At 33.0% G+C, this 17,444-nt stretch overlaps 1 pseudogene; it reads right to left on the bottom strand.

Moving 5' to 3' along the window:
• Positions 1-5,022: 5,022 nt before the first annotated feature.
• Positions 5,023-14,859, bottom strand: LOC132639182 (laccase-12-like; annotated as a pseudogene).
• Between the last annotated feature and the right edge of the window lie 2,585 nt (positions 14,860-17,444).

Here is a 17,444-nt window from a genome sequence, read left to right as displayed (position 1 = left end):
TATGTTTTAATATTTTTTTATTGTAATTGTTTTTAGAAGTGTATCTATGTAATTGATTTTAGAAGTGTATCTATGTGCTTTCTTAGTAAAATTAGCAAACTATGCCCGTGCGATGTACGGAGTCCAACATGATTAATTTGATTACTCACTTTAGTTAATTTTTATGATTTGTATATTTTGCAAAGGATAGCGCGATTTTCCTTAGTGGGTCTCCATATTTTATTTCTTTTCCCCTTAATTTCTCAATTGTGTTAAGATTTGTCCATTCACATTAATTACTCATTTTCAAATCATTTTCTAAGGCTATTGAGACTATACACCAATAAATATGGATATTATGATAAAATATATACTTCATTTATTAATTCTTAAAGAACGTGAAAAGTCAAAAGTGGACAAGTAAAAATGCACGGAGGGAATAATTATGTGTAGGAGAATTAAAATTGAAGTGCATACGTGTATACATGAGAAGAGAATAAATACGCAGTACTATGGCATATGTCCAAGTAAGATAACAAAGTAGTTGGTTAAAGTGTACAATTTATATAACTTTTGATACAAATTTGCATTGCTATTCGCCCTCTCTTCACGTTTAAAGTATTGACAAAGAAGGAAAACGGGGATAAAAGTCACTGCCTCTGTTCACTTTTACTTGTCCATGTTAACATATCAAGAGAAAGAAATTTTTCTTCTTATTATTAATTTTACCCTTCACATTAATTACTCGTTTTAAAATCATCTTCCAAGGCTATTGAGAGTTACACCAATAAATATGAATATTATGGTAAAGTATATACTCCCTCCGTCTCATATTACTTGTCACTTTTTCTTTTGTACGCCCCTTAAGAAATCATAAATAAAAGATGTAGTTTACTATCTTACCCCTGTCTCTCTCCAATAAATACATTCTAATCAAAATTGACTATTTTCAAGAACATTTATTACTAAGGGTAAGATGGGAAAGATTTAATTAATTTTATCTTGGTTTTGTAAATGAACAAGTAATTAATTTGGACATATTTTTAGTAATGTGGCCAAGTAATATGGGACGGAGAGGGTAAGATGGGAAAGATTTAATTAATTTTATCTTGATTTTGTAAATGAACAAGTAATTTGGACATATATTTTTAGTAATATGTCCAAGTAATATGGGACGGAGGGAGTACTTATTAATTCTTAAAGAATGTGAAAAGTCAAAAGTGAACAAGTAAAAGTGCACGGAGGAAAAAAATATGTGTCGAAGAATTAAAATTGAAGTGCATACGTGTATACATGAGAAAAGAATAAATATTTAGTACTATGACATATGTCCACGTGGGATAAAAAAGTAGTTTAGTAATGTGGCCAATAATATGGGACGGAGGGAGTACTTCATTTATTAGTTCTTAAAGAATGTGAAAAGTCAAAAGTGAACAAGTAAAAGTGCACGGAGGAAATAAATGTGTCGGAGAATTAAAATTGAAGTGCATATGTATACACATGAGAAGAGAATAAATATTCAGTAGCCAAGTAATATGGGACGGAGAGGGTAAGATGGGAAAGATTTAATTAATTTTATCTTGATTTTGTAAATGAACAAGTAATTTGGACATATATTTTTAAAAATGTGGCCAAGTAATATGGGACAGAGGAAGTCCTTCATTTATTAGTTCTTAAAGAACGTGAAAAGTCAAAAGTGAACAAGTAAAAGTGCACGGAGGAAATAAATGTGTCGGAAAATTAAAATTGAAGTGCATACATGTATACATGAGAATAGAATAAATATTCAGTACTATGACATATGTCCACATGGATAAAAAAGTAGTTGGTTAAAGTGTACAATTTATATAACTTTTGGTACAAGTATTCATTGTTGTGTTAGTCCCTCTTGGACACTTATATATAATAATAATAATAGAAAAGCATTTGACTCTGTAACTATACTGATATGGTGTTTGTTGCTGCTAATTCTATCTGAATGGCCCTTGTAAATTGGAGGTAATATCTATAATGAGTTAAGTTTTCTTTTTAAGAACATATATTACTCTGAATTCATTAGTGCAAAGTGAAATATAAGGAGTTGTATACTTACATTTAGGGGTGTTCGGTCAGTTTGGCTTTCGGTTAAAACCAAAATCAAACTAATTTAATTGGGGTTTTAATTATTAAAATCAAATCAAACCAAATATAGTATATATGTTATCAGTTTGGTTCGGGTTTTCAATTTTTAAGAAATCTAATAGTATTTCTCTCTTTCATTTTTTTTCCTTACGATTAGAGAAGACTTTTCCATCCTTTTCCAACTTATAATTAATCCGTTATTATATTTTTATTGTTGGAGCTATAATTTTCATGGATTATGAAGAAAACGTCTTAAGATCCATAAGTTTTAATCAAGTGAATAAAGTTTATAAACATACAACTTTTTTTAGGTAAATCTATAGTTGTTTATTTGAATAAAGGGCAAAGGAATAAAAATACCCCTGAACTTTTTGATATAGAACATATTTACCCTCCGTTAAGTTTTTAGCTCATTTGTGCCCTTGCAGTTCGCGAATGGGCTCAAATATACCGTCCGACTAGCGGACCCTGATAATTATTCTCCTTCTTTCACTCCCATGGTGAAAAAACTATTGTTGCTAATTTTGGTTTAGTTTCTCTCCCAATGTCGGACTTAACGTGGTAATTAGTTATGTTCTGTCTATTTGGATAGACCATAATCATTATGATTTTTTTTTTTTAGTGCAATGAATTCAACAAATTGACCACGTGCAAATTCATACAATTTGTTTTCCCTCCAAGCAATACTCTATTCCTAGTTTCGATTTTGGTTGAATATTAAAAACTTCAGTGCAATAAACAGGGGAATTCTTTTTCTTTTTAACAGTACGATGACTTGGCTGAGCTTTTGCGGAGGAATTATTATCAAGTGGCAACATTCAAAAACCTTCATCTCATCCCTGTAACAAATGTTAATTTCACCAACACTAACACAAGCAACAGTTCCTGAGGACTCCTCCGTTCCTGGCAAAGATCGCCCTCCTAAAGGGAGAGAGATGGGGTGGGTGTGTTGATCACAGAGGGTGGGGGATTTATAGCTTATTTGGCCAAGGTTATTTTTGCCCGAGAGTATTTTTATTTTTTTCAATAAGTGCTTATTTTAAAAAAAGTGAAGTGTTTGGCCAAGTTTTTTGAGAAAATAAGTGCTTTTGGGGAGTAGCAGAAACAGAAGAAGTTTTTCAGAAGCTAAAAAAGATAGTTTTTGCCCAAAAGCACTTTTGAGAAAAATATACTTAGAAACACTTTTTAAAAGCTTGGTCAAAAACTAATTATTGCGCAAAAGTGTTTTTCAAATTAATTGGCCAAACACAAACTTTTTTTTGCCAAAAGTACTTTTTTGAAAAGTACTTTTGAAAAAAAAAAACACTTTTCAAAATAAGCTAATTTTAGAAGTTTGAATAAACAGGCTATTAATTAGACGGTTGGGGGTTAATTAGAGGGGTGGGGGAGGTTCAATTAAATACAGGTGGCATTTTTTAAAGCAAAAGACACTAAAAAAATATTTTCAAAATCATAAAATTTACTCTATTAGCCGAAAGGGTATATTTGAGTCCTTTGATTAACGGTAAGGGCATAAATGAGCAAAAAATTTAACGGATGGTAAATCTGCTCTATATCATAAAGTTCAGGAGAAAAGCCCCTTTGCCCTTGAATAAATGAGTTTGGATTCATGAATTTCTTTTAAGAAATGAGCTTAAAGTGTAAAGTTCATTGGCCTAATAGAGATAAAGAAAATTTTGATGAAAAAGTATACAAAGTTTAAAATTATTTAAAAAAATTGATATATTGTATACATATACTTATAAAATATTGTATGCATATACTTATAAAAATTGTGTATATTATTTTATCGGTTTGGTTTGGAATTTTCTTCATTTTGTTTTTAATAAAACCAAACTAAATCAAATATTATCGATTTTAAAAAATTTAAAATCAAATTAAACCAAACTCGAACAACTATCGGTTTGTTTAATCATTTTGATTCGATTTACGGTTCGGTTAGGTTTTTAACCAAACCGTTAACACAACCTTTTTTTTGCCCATAACTTTGTCATATATTTTTTAATATTTCTAACTATAAAAAGTTTACTTATAATCTAGGGATAAGGCATAGAAATACCTCTAAAATATGACGAAATTATCAACTACACATTTAAATTATGAGAAATCTTATTACCTCCTGAACTTATTTTATTCGAACATATTTTTTCATATTATTTACCCCTTCACAAGCCCCTCCATACTGATTGCCGGAGGAGTTGAATTTTTAGGTTGATGAACAACGAGACATTGCAATAGCTTCTTGCCTAATCATCAAACTCAAGGTAACATTATTTACTTTTTACTGGGTTATTTTCATTATTTAACCATTCTGCTTCAATCTTTATTACTTAATTGCTGCTTCCTGGTATGATCCTCATTATATCTTTAATTTCTCTAATGATATGTCCTTTTCCAATTTATGCATAGGAACAATTCTTACTGCTGGTGATTGCCTTTCTTGGCTTATGTTGTAATTGTAAGCAATTAATCATACCAAATTTGTTACTCCCTCTGTCCCAATTTATATAATATTTTTCGTTTTCCAATAGTCAAACAAGAAATTTTTTACTACTATTTATTTATGCCCTTCAAATATTTTTAATTATTAAATTGGGACAGAGGGATACTTCTTTTGCGAAGCGGTCACCAAAATTTAGTTCAAAAACTCAAATAAATTCTTCTTTGTAATTTCCACGAAAAAATACAATTGATTTAATCTGGGAATATGCTTTCCTAATTCTACAACATATAGTATATTCAGTGGCAACTTCTTGCACCATGTTGGCCCAGTCATCTATCAAAAAAAGCAACAAAGAAATTCTAGGAAAGGAGGAAAATGTAGTAGCCTCGAATGTGGGGGAACAATATCAATTAGAATGACTAAAACAATTAAAGTTGATTTCTCTAGGGCTCTGAATTTTGTATTATGTTGTGCAGTCTTCAACAGACAGGAAAATCTGCTGGAGGAGCCTCCAATGATTCCAGTTCACTGTGTTGAGATTATGTGTAAGTGTAATTGTATTTATCTTGTAACTTGTAATTAGTTAGTTAGTCAAAGTAAGTCAAAGTTTGTTAGTTAAGTCGGTTGAGTCAAGGTAGTTAGATTAGTTGGTTACTCATCATAGCTAAGAAGATCCTTTTCCAGATAGTATATATACATCATTGTATTAGTAATTGAACACTTCTTCTGATTCTAAGAGATGAGATGCTTACATTTCATAAATTCTCTCTCTAAAGCTCTTATTCTCCATTGTTGCTTCTTCTTTCTTCTTCTTAGTTCGAAGCACCATTAATGGAGATTTTGTGTATGCCTCCTTGATTACTGATCTCAACACACTGACTCCATTTTCCACTAATGTGAACGTCTAAGTGACAATGCATTAGCCACACGGCCTGTTTAAGTAAAATATTGTTAAGTTTGTACCATTGAAATGTGACATGGCATAAAAAGAGTAGTGACTATTAGGAGATATAAGTACTTGTTTCCCTATTATTTCTCTTACCTGGATTGTCAGTGACGAATCTGATGACTGTCCATCCATTGACAGGTATACACTTGCTGTATTTCTGAGAGGTGGATCGACAAGGTTGAATTTAGCTGCATCTCTTTTTGGATTAAAGTTACCAAAACCTCTGCAATGATGTAAAAATCATATCCATGAAGATGAATTGGGTGGTTTTCACCAGTGAAGATACTCGTCCCTTGTAACACAACTTGCACTCTTGCCCCATATTTCAGCTTGTACAGCTTAGTTCCTCGAATAGGTTGCCATAATGATCGGCTCACGTTGCCAGTATAATCAAATTTTACAGGTGGCACAGCTGGGAAATCAGTTGAGAAAACACCAGGTATGCTTTGGTGATGTGCTTGTAGCAGAGAAAGTTGGACGGTAGCACAAAAGATACATTATTCATACTGGCAGCGAATCGAGTTCCATTTGGACCTTGACAGTTTCTGGAGCGTGATCCTCTTGGGCAATTCTCAAGTCCCAGCCCGACTGTGAAAAATAGATTTTCATTGATTTCAATGGGCACCTCGACCTTTCTTGGACTTCTGAATTTGGTTGTGAAGGCTGTAGCAGTGGCTGTGTTATTATATGCTGGTAAAGATGGGAAAATGGGATTGCTCTTGACACACTTGGAAGAACAAGAAGCCGATTTGTACTCGAGGATGGCAGTGGTTGTGGTATTATCAAAGGGGGCGCCTTGAGCGCTTGCGTATGCACGTGCTGCCATGTAGTATCTTGCTGGTTGTTGATCAGCTTTAATCAGGACATCAGTTGTCTGGCCGGGTCTGAGCATAAGGACTGATGTTGTGAAGGGTTTAACATAAGAGGCATCTGCTCTAACAACAGTAAGCTTGTGGTTGGCCACAGTAAAGAAAAGCTGTTGGTTTAGTCCAGCATTGATAACTCGAAGGAGGTTGGCTTCGCCAGAGTCCATATGGACGATGGTGGTCTCTGCATAAATATGATTGTATGAAAACATGTACTAAACAGGTAAGATATCAAATCATAGTTTAGTGAATGCTAGCATAACATCGTTAGGTGGAAATTAGTCTTTTCACTATGTATAAACTTGCTTCCATTATTTGATCTTTTAAGAGTATTACTATATGAATTCGTTGTCTTGAGTATTTGAACAAAATCGTTTTGCTTTCGGAAGTAATCTTGACAGTTTCTACAAAACCGTCGAGATGCAACATCTATAGGTCTTCTTAAATTTGTGAGTCAAATTTCTTGGTACCCTGTGTCAAGTATTCTGTGAGATTGGAGCTAACCTTGTTTGGAACACTTGTAGAGATCACCTGGTTGACCATTGATGGTGTACGCATCAGATATATTAGGAGCTGCTCCTGTTCTTGTAGCTCATCCTACAACATCAATAGGGTTTGTATCCCACCACTCACCTGATCAGCACTTTCAAACTATTATTTCAAAAAAAAATCTAAGGGGAAACAGAATACGAACAAATGCCCAACTAGTATTCTCTTATAGGAATGGTCAAAGTTTCTGGTGTTAAGAGAAGGTAGAAGTAGTACCCAGCAGAATTGGTGTTTCTCTTTTGGGCTTAGTAAATGGATATTTTTCTCCCTCTTTTGGGTGGATAATTATAGCTCCATAAACAGTAGCCCTTAGCCATGAACTGTGGGCATGCCACCAAAGTGTCCCTTCCTGTCCTTGAATTGTAAACCGGTAAGTGTAACTCTTTCCTGGTCTAATTGGACACTTTGTCACAAATTCTGGTCCATCTGCCCTAAGGGTGTCAAACGGTTTGAACCGGAACCGGACCGGACCGGTAACCGGTTATAAAACCGGTCGGTTTCTGGTCTAAAAACCGGAACCTGCCACCGGTTCCGGTCTAAAAACCTGAACCTGCCACCGGTTCCAGTTTACCGGTTAAAAACTCGAAACCGGAACCGGTCCGGTTCAAAACGTCCAAAACCTTTTTTTTTGTTTTGTATAGTATATATATATTATAGTATTTATTAGTATATTGTAGATATATTTACATATGTTATATAAGTTTATAAGTAAAATTTATATATTTACTGACTAACAGGCTAACAGCAAGTCAGCAATACAACATATACGTGTATATATATATTAAGTTATATGTTTAAGTTATACTACATATACCTAAAATATAGTAAGAATATACTTATATATATCAATATACTTAGGTTACATAACTTATATATATATATATATATATATATATATATATATATATATATATATATAAGTTATAAGTATATATAGTATACATATAACTTAAACACACACATATATATATATAAGTTATATGCTTAAGTTATACTACATATACCTAAAATATAGTAAAAATATACTTATATATATCAATATACTTAGATTATAAATTTGATCAACCAATGCTTTAGTATAAGACACTTTTAAACAAGAATTTAAAAGAGAACCCAATATAAATAAAGTTGGGATGGGAAAAAAATACTTCTTAAATTTTGTTGTCATATCAAAAATAGCCGCTTGATAACCGGGTTTATATTTATACTCTTGTGAAACTCTAGCTATTTCCGCTAAGTAGGCTAAAATTCCGGTTACCGTGGGATAGAATTGTTTAGAAAAAGCAAGAGTTGCATTATAAAAATTTTCTAAGAGTTCAACACATTCCTTAACATCTTCCCAATCCCTAAAATTTAATCAATCATCACTATTAATATTATATTTGTTGTGAACTTGTTGTATGAGAATTCTATATTCATATGCTTGTTGTAGCATAATGTAAGTGTACGTAGTTCCACCTAGTCTCAATTTCTACTTGAATTTTCCTAGGTCTAAGGTTATTTTCCACACAAACATTCTTAAAATCTCTAATTCTTCCCCTATTAGCATTACAAAAAAGAAATGCAACCGCATCTCTAACTTTTTGAATAGAAACGTCAAAACGCACAAGACCATCTTTAACAATTAAGTTTAAAATGTGACAATTACATCTTACATGAAAAATATTTCTTAGCGGAGGGTTTAGTTCTCTTTTTAAAAGACCAATTGCCTTTGTATTATTAGAAGCATTATCTAAAGCAATACAAAGTGTTTTTCTATAAATGTTAAAAAATCTCATAATAGTAGACATTGAATCTGCTAAAAATTTTCCATCATAACGACCTTTTCCTTCATCATATAAAAAAGCTATAATTCTTTTTTAAATAATCCAATTGTCATCAACCCAATGACATGTAATAGCAAAAAAATCTAACTTGTTAAGACTAAGACCCAAATCAGCTGTAAGACAAACATTACAATTTAAAGAATTAAATACATGGCGCAAATAAAATCTATATTTTTTATACAAATCTATAACATCCGCTCTACAAGTACTTCTACGAATACCCTAAAATAACGGATTATAACAACGTTGAATGTAAGTAACAAACCCCAAACCCGAAGGAAAGGAAAATGGTAAACAATCATAAGCTACCATTTTAGCTATTTCTACACGCTCTTTTTTCTTGTCATACTTAAAATTTGTACCGGTTCATGGGTCTATCGTCATTTGAATACCCCCCACATTTGAACCCGTTTGCTCTCCCTAAACATCCATATGTTTCTTTCTCATATGAGCATTTAGTGTACCCGTTCCACCATCTTTACTAGTTTCTTGCTTAAAAGTAAATATTTGTCCACATAGGGTACATTTAGTTGTTTGGCTTTCCCTATCCTTAGTCATAAATTTTCAAATTTTAGCGGTTGGCTTACGAGTTCTAGGCGGTTTGTCTTGTGTATGTGATTGTGCAGGACATGTATCTCCTATGGGATTTTCGGAGGGTTGTGTTTCATCATCATCATCATCATCAATTTCATTAAAAGTGTCGGTATAATGTTGTTGCATTGTCTCATGACCTAAAAGTGGATTATTTCCACCAATATCAATACCTAAATTAGGTGTTTCTTCTACAAATGTTTCCTCATTAAGCCCACGCCTAACAATACCACTACTACCGGCACCACGTCTAAATCTCTTCGCCATTATTAAATTGAATTAATTTAAATCACACTCAAATAAATCACAAGAAAATGAATTGCAACAAATTAAATTAAATTGCGTAAATTAAATTGCGAAAAATAAAGATGGAGTTGGAACGAAGGTACCAAATTGCCGGACTAATTTCCAACAAAGTGAAGGCGGCTAGAATTGCAAATCCACCAAAGCTACTTCGGATTGTTGCAAAATCACCAACTCCACCAACAATATTATAATTGCAAAATTTATAATTGAAACTATAATAAGACTTTATAATATTTATTTGAGAGAAATTTAAAGTGACTAATTATTGCAAAGTAACTATAATTGAGAGATTGAGATTTGAGAGAAAGAGAAGAGTGACTTGGTGTGGATTAAAATGGAAATGGAGAGGGGTTTATATAGGGGTGGGGGATCAGTTAAAGTGTTAAAAAAAAAGTTTGGGGGGTTTGGGGGGGGGGGGGGGGGGGGGAAATGAGTTGGGGACCGTTGGCAACGGCCATTTTTACAAATGGGGGCCCAAGCCTACAACGGCTACAAAAAAAAAAAAAAAAATCCACTGGTTAACCGGTTCCGGTTTTACCGGTCCGGTTACCGGTTTGAACCGGTAAAACCGGACCGGTTGACGGGTTTAATCTGCCCATCCTGTTCTCATTTGCCTAACTCCATGCCTTTTGAAACACAACAAAAAAGTATAGAATGTAAACGAAAAAGTCACATGAAATATAATCAAGTCTTATTTGTTGGAGTAACATATATCAGTTCATTTGAGTTCTGCATGCATGAATTTACCAGTGAATGGTGACATGGTATCCGAGCTCTATTCACAACGTTGACCACTAGAGTATCCCCGTTGTCTACTTCCAATGTTGGTCCTGGAAATTGTCCATTCACTGTTATGGTGTTGTGGGTTTTGCACAGCCTCTTCACTGGTGTTGCTTGAATCCGTTATAGAGAAACAGAGGTGAGAATCGTACATGTTGTAAATATATGAAATGTTAGCAAAACAAAGAAGTAAAATCTCTTACAACAAAATCATGGTAATGGGTTTTCCCTGATGCTGCATTTGCAAAGAAAAGCAAAATGCATATAACTGTTACACCCCGTAGTTTCGTACGTTGAAATTTATAAGTATCGATGGTTGTTTTAAGTACGGTTACTGGAGTTACCTTGAGATTATATGCGCCTGTTGACACCCAATTTTGTCCCGTCTATTTATTTACGCTTCTGATATTTTGGCAACTTTAAAATAATTATTTATATTTTTCTATAATTATCAGTCTCTTATTAATACCGGCGTTTTCGATCGCTAGCTGTTATTATTTTTGTTACTGCTACCATTATTATTATTATTATTATTAGTATTAGTATTAGTATTATTATTATTATTATTATTATTATTATTATCGATATTATGATAATCCACATTTTTTATCATTTCAGCATTTTTACCATCTTATGCACACGCATCGCATTTTATTTTACGCAAGTTAAATGATAGCGTTTATTTATTTTCAAAATATTATTGCACGGCTACTACGACGTCATATAATTTTATTACCTGAGCACTAATAATGACATATTTTTTATAATAATTAATTAAAATGGGTCTTTTATTTAAATTTAAAAGCCCAAATCATTTCTCTCATCAGCCCAATTAATTACCCAAGCCGAACCCATTAACCATTAATATCTTTTCGGACCAGCCCATTACCACCCGAAGTAATAACCAGCCTACCATTTGTTTAAACATCAGCAACCCGTACCCGTTTAATTTGCATTCGACCCGGCCCAGTTTCACCTCTTATCCATCTTCTACCATACAACCCTAGCCGCACCCTCTCTTTCCCCTTCCTCTCTCTTCTCTCTCTCTCCTCCACGACCCGCGACCAAAACAAAAAAATTGCAGAGCCCTTTTGCTCTTATCAGACCATGCATGGTCATTTCGAGGAAGGGCATTAATGGTTCGTCCTTCCCCCATCCAGATTTCAACTGTTGAAAGAGAGTGAGGTTTTGTTTTCTTCTTCCCCCCACATTCGGAGTTGGGCTAAAAGCCCAACATAACCTCTCTCCGTCCAAGCCCTCTGTCTGCAGCAAAATAGTCCATAAAAACTCTGGGTCAAAGCCCAATAGACTAGAACAGTCCACAGCAACAGCATATGAAATTCGCTGGGCCGAAGCCCAAATAGCAAACAGATTGCAGAAGTCCCAAAAATGGGGTGAACCCCATTTAACCTTATCTGCCCCCTTTATTTTTTGTATTTTTTATGCATCTACTTGTATTATGCAACTAGCCCTCTACTTTGTTTATTTTTTAGCTTAGATGAATTATAGGGGATTAGTGTGGTGGGTAGTCAACCTAAGGAAGTTACTAATTAATTCCATAATTTTCATTCTTTTTTTATTTGCGTTAAATTATTATAATACCTATAATATTTATCTTTCTTAGAATGATTGATTTATAAAATAGCATAATTATATATTTGAGCTAAAGAGAATTATGGTTTATACTTACTACTTTAAAATTTCAAAACGCCCTAATATGCAAATATTAATCCCAGTGCATTTCATGAACGTTTTAGATTGATCTGATGATGTATATATTTAGCTAAACATAGTTAAATAAGGCTAATAAGTACGAGAAAGAAAATACATCACCTTTTGCATTCTATTCATAAAATAGTTTAGATTAGATAAGCATATCTAATCGATTGAATTTTAAAGCCTCATTTACATTATTTTGAACTCTTTGCATTATAATTCCTACATCGCTGTACTCATATAATGTCGTTTTATCACAAGTTTAAATTGGCTAGTTCTTTTCTTAAAAAGTTTTTACTTATATGCAAATCATTATATTTGCAAATCTTATTTTTTTTAAATAGCATTATTATTTAAAGCCTTAGTTATATTTATAAGTTTGTTTTTAAAGTAGCCTTTAAAGTTCTTCTTTTATACAAATTATTATATTTTCTATAAATCTTATTTTAACAAATATTATTTTCCTTTACAACTTTAGCAATAGTTGTAAGCCATTTTCTAAAATTCAAACACTACATTTAGCCTTAATTAATTAACCTAAGTCTGGCCGGATAACCGTAGTTAACGGATTCTAAAGGATGCCTAACCCCTTCCCTTTAGGATAATATAGAACCTTTACCTAGAATTATACTGATTAAGCAGACCATTAACGGATATTTAGGTAGTTTTACCTTAGTTAATAATTAGGTGTCCTAATTCACCTTTAAAATCAATTAGGTGGCGACTCCTTAAAAATAAAACAAATAGGAATCACCAAAATGTTGTACTCTAATTTAACCCGTTTAAATGGGGTATAACAGCGCCAACCTTATGGTTACGAGGGTTTAAGTTCATATAATAAGCTATGGAGACTCCGGGACCAAGCAAATCAAAGAAAATAAATTTGTCGAAAATTTGGAAAAAGTTGGCAGAATTTTGGGTCAACTTTGGAGGGGAATATCTCTAGGTATATTAGGAGTTTTAAGGTGTTTTAAAATCATAAAATGAAGTTCGTCGAGTCTAGTTTCTAACGCAACAAACCACTCGTCGATACGATGTCGGAGTAGAGAATTATGGACGTTACAGGTTAGGCGGGTAGAGCAGGGCGCGCTGCTACAGTGCTACAGTGCCAACCGACTCTAACCCACTATATAAGGGCTAAAACCCCTCATTTTCAGTCCAAAACACTCCAAATATTTCCAAAATTTTCTGGAAAATTCTCCCAACTTTCGCCGACTAAATTTTAACGCAAATTAAGTGAAATCCCCGGATTTAGGTCTGAATAACGTATAGTTGTGATTATAATATCGTATTGTGGCGAATCTTGGCTTGGAACCAAGGTGATAACTGAAGATATTACGGTAGTGGGTGAAAGGTATGAATCTTCCCTTATTTATATTGATTTAAACTTATTACGGAGGAAAAGGTTATTAAATGATCATATAATGAATTTGTGGGTGGAGGAATTGGATAGAACGTTGTGTGGGACGTTTTATGGAATATATTGGTATTGATAATATTATGGTTGATGTTGGTATTGTTGTTGGTTCCTGGATTACGATTTCGGACTAGGCATATAAACAGGGGAGATGCTGCTCGAATTTCGACAGAGCCAAAGGGATTTTATTTAAATGCTCGAGACAAGTGGGTGACAACGCGCCTAATGATAGTATGAATGGTTTATGTGTAGATTTGCGGGCTTGGAAGAATAAACGTTAAGTGACCAAGGAAACCGAAAGGTATTTTAAGGCTAAACCCTTTCTTCCTAAAGGCATGCTTCTTTTGTTATAAACCTTTGTGCCATATCCATAATATCCTTGCTTCCACAAATGCTAGAAGTCTATGAATCTCATGATCCTTACGATATTATTGAGCTTATTCATGATCTTGAGACTATTCTTTGTGATTGATCTCACCTCATAATACTTGTTCTTTCGAGGTGAGATATAGCGATGACGATTCTATTTCTAATGCTATCTAAGTTCATGGTTCTCGATACTCTCATGACATTATCGATTTCATCTTACGATGATTGATCCTTCAAGGAATGATATAGTGATAATGATAATGCTAATTATGATGTTGATTTCATTTATGTATTTTTTTTTATGTTTATATATGTATGTATGCATTGCACTCCCACTGATCAGTTGGGTATTACACCGAGTCCTGAAAGGTCGGGTACGGATGACACCGAGTCCTGAAAGGGCCGGGTACGGATGACACCGAGTCCCGACAGGGCCGGGTATGGATATGACAGATGTATGTATAGTAAATGTATGTGAATGCAAATGTGTGTATATTGTGTACGGATGTGTATGAAATGTTTTTTTTTCCTATAGACAAGTTAATTTACGTGACAGAGGTCTGAGAAAGTGTACGAGGTATAATTACTCACCTTATCTTTTGCTATCTTCGTTTTTATATCATGTTACTATTCATGCCTTACATACTCAATACATTAATTATTCGTACTGACGTCCCTTCTTGTGGACGCTGCATTCATGCCCGCAGGTGCAAATAGACGAGACGAGAATCTTCCACCGTAGGCTGCCTTCAGGTACCAGTTACGTTTGGTGGCTCCACTTCTTCCTGAAGCATTGTCGAGCCTAAGTCTATATATATATATATATATATATATATATATATATATATATATATATATATATATATATATGTGTGTGTGTGTGTGTGTGTGTGAATTGCATTAAGGGTATGTCGGGAACCCTGACCTGACTTGTATATTTCAGTCATGTTCATAGAGGCTTTGCAGACAGTTCCTGTATATAGCTTAGTTATGTTGTGTCGATAGTTATGTTAGCATCGTAGCCCATTGCACATATATTTATGCATGATATTATGTTCATATTTAGCCCTTAGCCGTATTTTTACCATTCGAGACAAGAAGGATGCAAGTTATAAGTTGGTTTGCTCGGTTCCCGTAGGGTGCCAGTCACGCCTTACCAGGGGTGGGGTGTGACAATAACAAAGAAAGAACACAAAGGGTTTGCAATGCTTTTGAAGGCCTCCATTGTTTTCCTTTACTTAAAACTCTTTCTATGTATTAGTAGAGATGCAAATCAGTGTTCGCTTGTGAAAGTAGAGTTGAAGGGTCTGCTTTTATGGAGGAAGAAGAAGAGGACAATGTTGTCTGAGGTTAGATTATGTTTTCAAAAGTTAGTTAAACCCTGTAGAACTAATTGGTTCACCCACTTAACCTATCTAACTAGCAGCAATTTTCATGAGTAATGCCTGCATTAAAAATCTTTTTCTTTAAGTAGTTATATTTGAAAATTTCCAAGGAAGCATCACTTTTTATGGTTTTTGCTTAACATTAACGATGCTGCTAATTCAACAACTGTAGTTTGTTGTCATGATTATATACTACCTATCTTCGTCTCTCGCAAATTGGATATCAACAAATTACTACTATTAGCTAAAGCTCTTGAGGTAATTAAGAAATGACTATCTCATTATGTTTTAAGTCCAAAGAACCAATTGTTGTAAATCGCAAGAATGAGTTGAAACGCAAAATCTTTTGGGTATAGAAGTCATAGGTTGGGGTAGCACGACAAATCTTTTGACAAAAAAGATATTAAATTTTGAAGGCTAGGTTTATTAAATCAAGACTGCATATTTGGTTCTTTTATTTTTGAGCATGGGGGTTGACACTTTGACTGGGCAAAAAGTTAAAGAAAGAATGAAATACTTTTAAAACTCATGGTTTGAAATATACTGCATTAATATTTATGTAGATATAAATCAAATAATCAAAGATAAAGTTAAAAAATTAAAGTTGGATTGTACTTAATTATAAACAAAAAATGTATTCTTCATACTGCATTAATATTTATGTAGATATAAATCAAATAATCAAAGATAAAGTTAAAAAATTAAAGTTGGATTGTACTTAAATATAAACAAAAAATGTATTCTTCTTTTTGAAACAAATCTTTTAAAAAAGAAGATAGGAGTATTACAAAAATTGGAATAGAGAGAGTATTAGATACTGAGATTGGTATGTGGTTTTGAATGGCTGAAGTTAAATCCTCAATAATATTAACGGTTTTATAATTAAAGAGTAAAATCAAAATATGCTACTAACCCAATCCCAAATAAAGGCATAGCCAAAAATTTGAAATTTCTGAATTTTAAATTGTCATTGAATTATAGCTCGTTTAAGTTATTAGATACATAATTATAATTAAATAGAAAACTAAATATATATACATTTAATTTTTTTAATATTTATATAAAATTTAAGAAAAAATTATTCAATTCATCTAATCCGTACCCCATATGTATAATTTAGCCACTGCTACTCTGCTAGATTGCACGTACTCTAGTGGATCAAGACAAAGATGGCAACAGGTCTTCTTCAGTTTGTTGTGTCTATTGGATTAGTCGGTTAAATATTTGATTGGGTATGAAGTATAAGTTATAACTAAAACTTCAGTTAGAGAAGCCTACAACAAGAAGCCATGATTTTGATAAATGATGTCTTTAAGTAGGTGGTCTGTAAAAAAAGTACACATTTATTTCAGTCATCCTTTGACTTCTTCCTTTTCTTCTTTTTTTTTTGCACAGTTGAAAATGAAGAAGTCTAAGACGTACTAAGTACGTTATATCAGGAATTTGTGCATATACACAGCCCACGTGCTATATTAGTATTTTTATTCGTTTTGTTTCTAGAAGTTAATAAGAGCGTGTGTAATCCTCGATCCCTATTTATGTTTAACAAAAATGTCTCCTTTTCATAATCAGAAATGACATAATTTTAAAATTGTCCTTTTACCTTAATAAAATAATTTGTGGCCAGACAAATGTTTAATTAAGGTTTATTTTACACCATTAAATTCAAAAGTCTTATTTTTTTCTTAAACTTTGTGTCAAGTCAAACGGTGCCTCATAAATTGGGACGAGGAGAGTAACTCTGTAACTATACTGATATAGTGTTATTTTGTTTTTAATTATGTCGTATTCAAAATTTAATGACCCGATTACTTTAGATTCGCTCATTAGGCTAAGAGGGATGGTCTTCTTAAAGCTCAAACTCAAAACTTCTAACCGAGAGTGGAAGGATTTCATCTATCTACTGATGTGATTGTAATTGCTACTAATTCTAGTTTGAGTGGCAGATGTAAATTGGAGGCAATTTAGTGAGTTAAATTTTCTTTTCAAAAGAGTATATTTCTTCGAAATATGAATTCATTAACACAAAGTGAAATAGAAGGAATATATAGTAAACTTGCTTTTCTTAACGTTTTAAAAGTTTTCACTATTTGATGACTCACAAAACCTTTTTTTGTCCATAACTTTGTCATATACTTTTTGCTATA

Source organism: Lycium barbarum, chromosome 5 (genome assembly GCF_019175385.1).
Source record: "Lycium barbarum isolate Lr01 chromosome 5, ASM1917538v2, whole genome shotgun sequence".
NCBI lineage: Eukaryota > Viridiplantae > Streptophyta > Magnoliopsida > Solanales > Solanaceae > Lycium > Lycium barbarum.
This window is presented reverse-complemented; position numbering and strand designations above follow the sequence as displayed.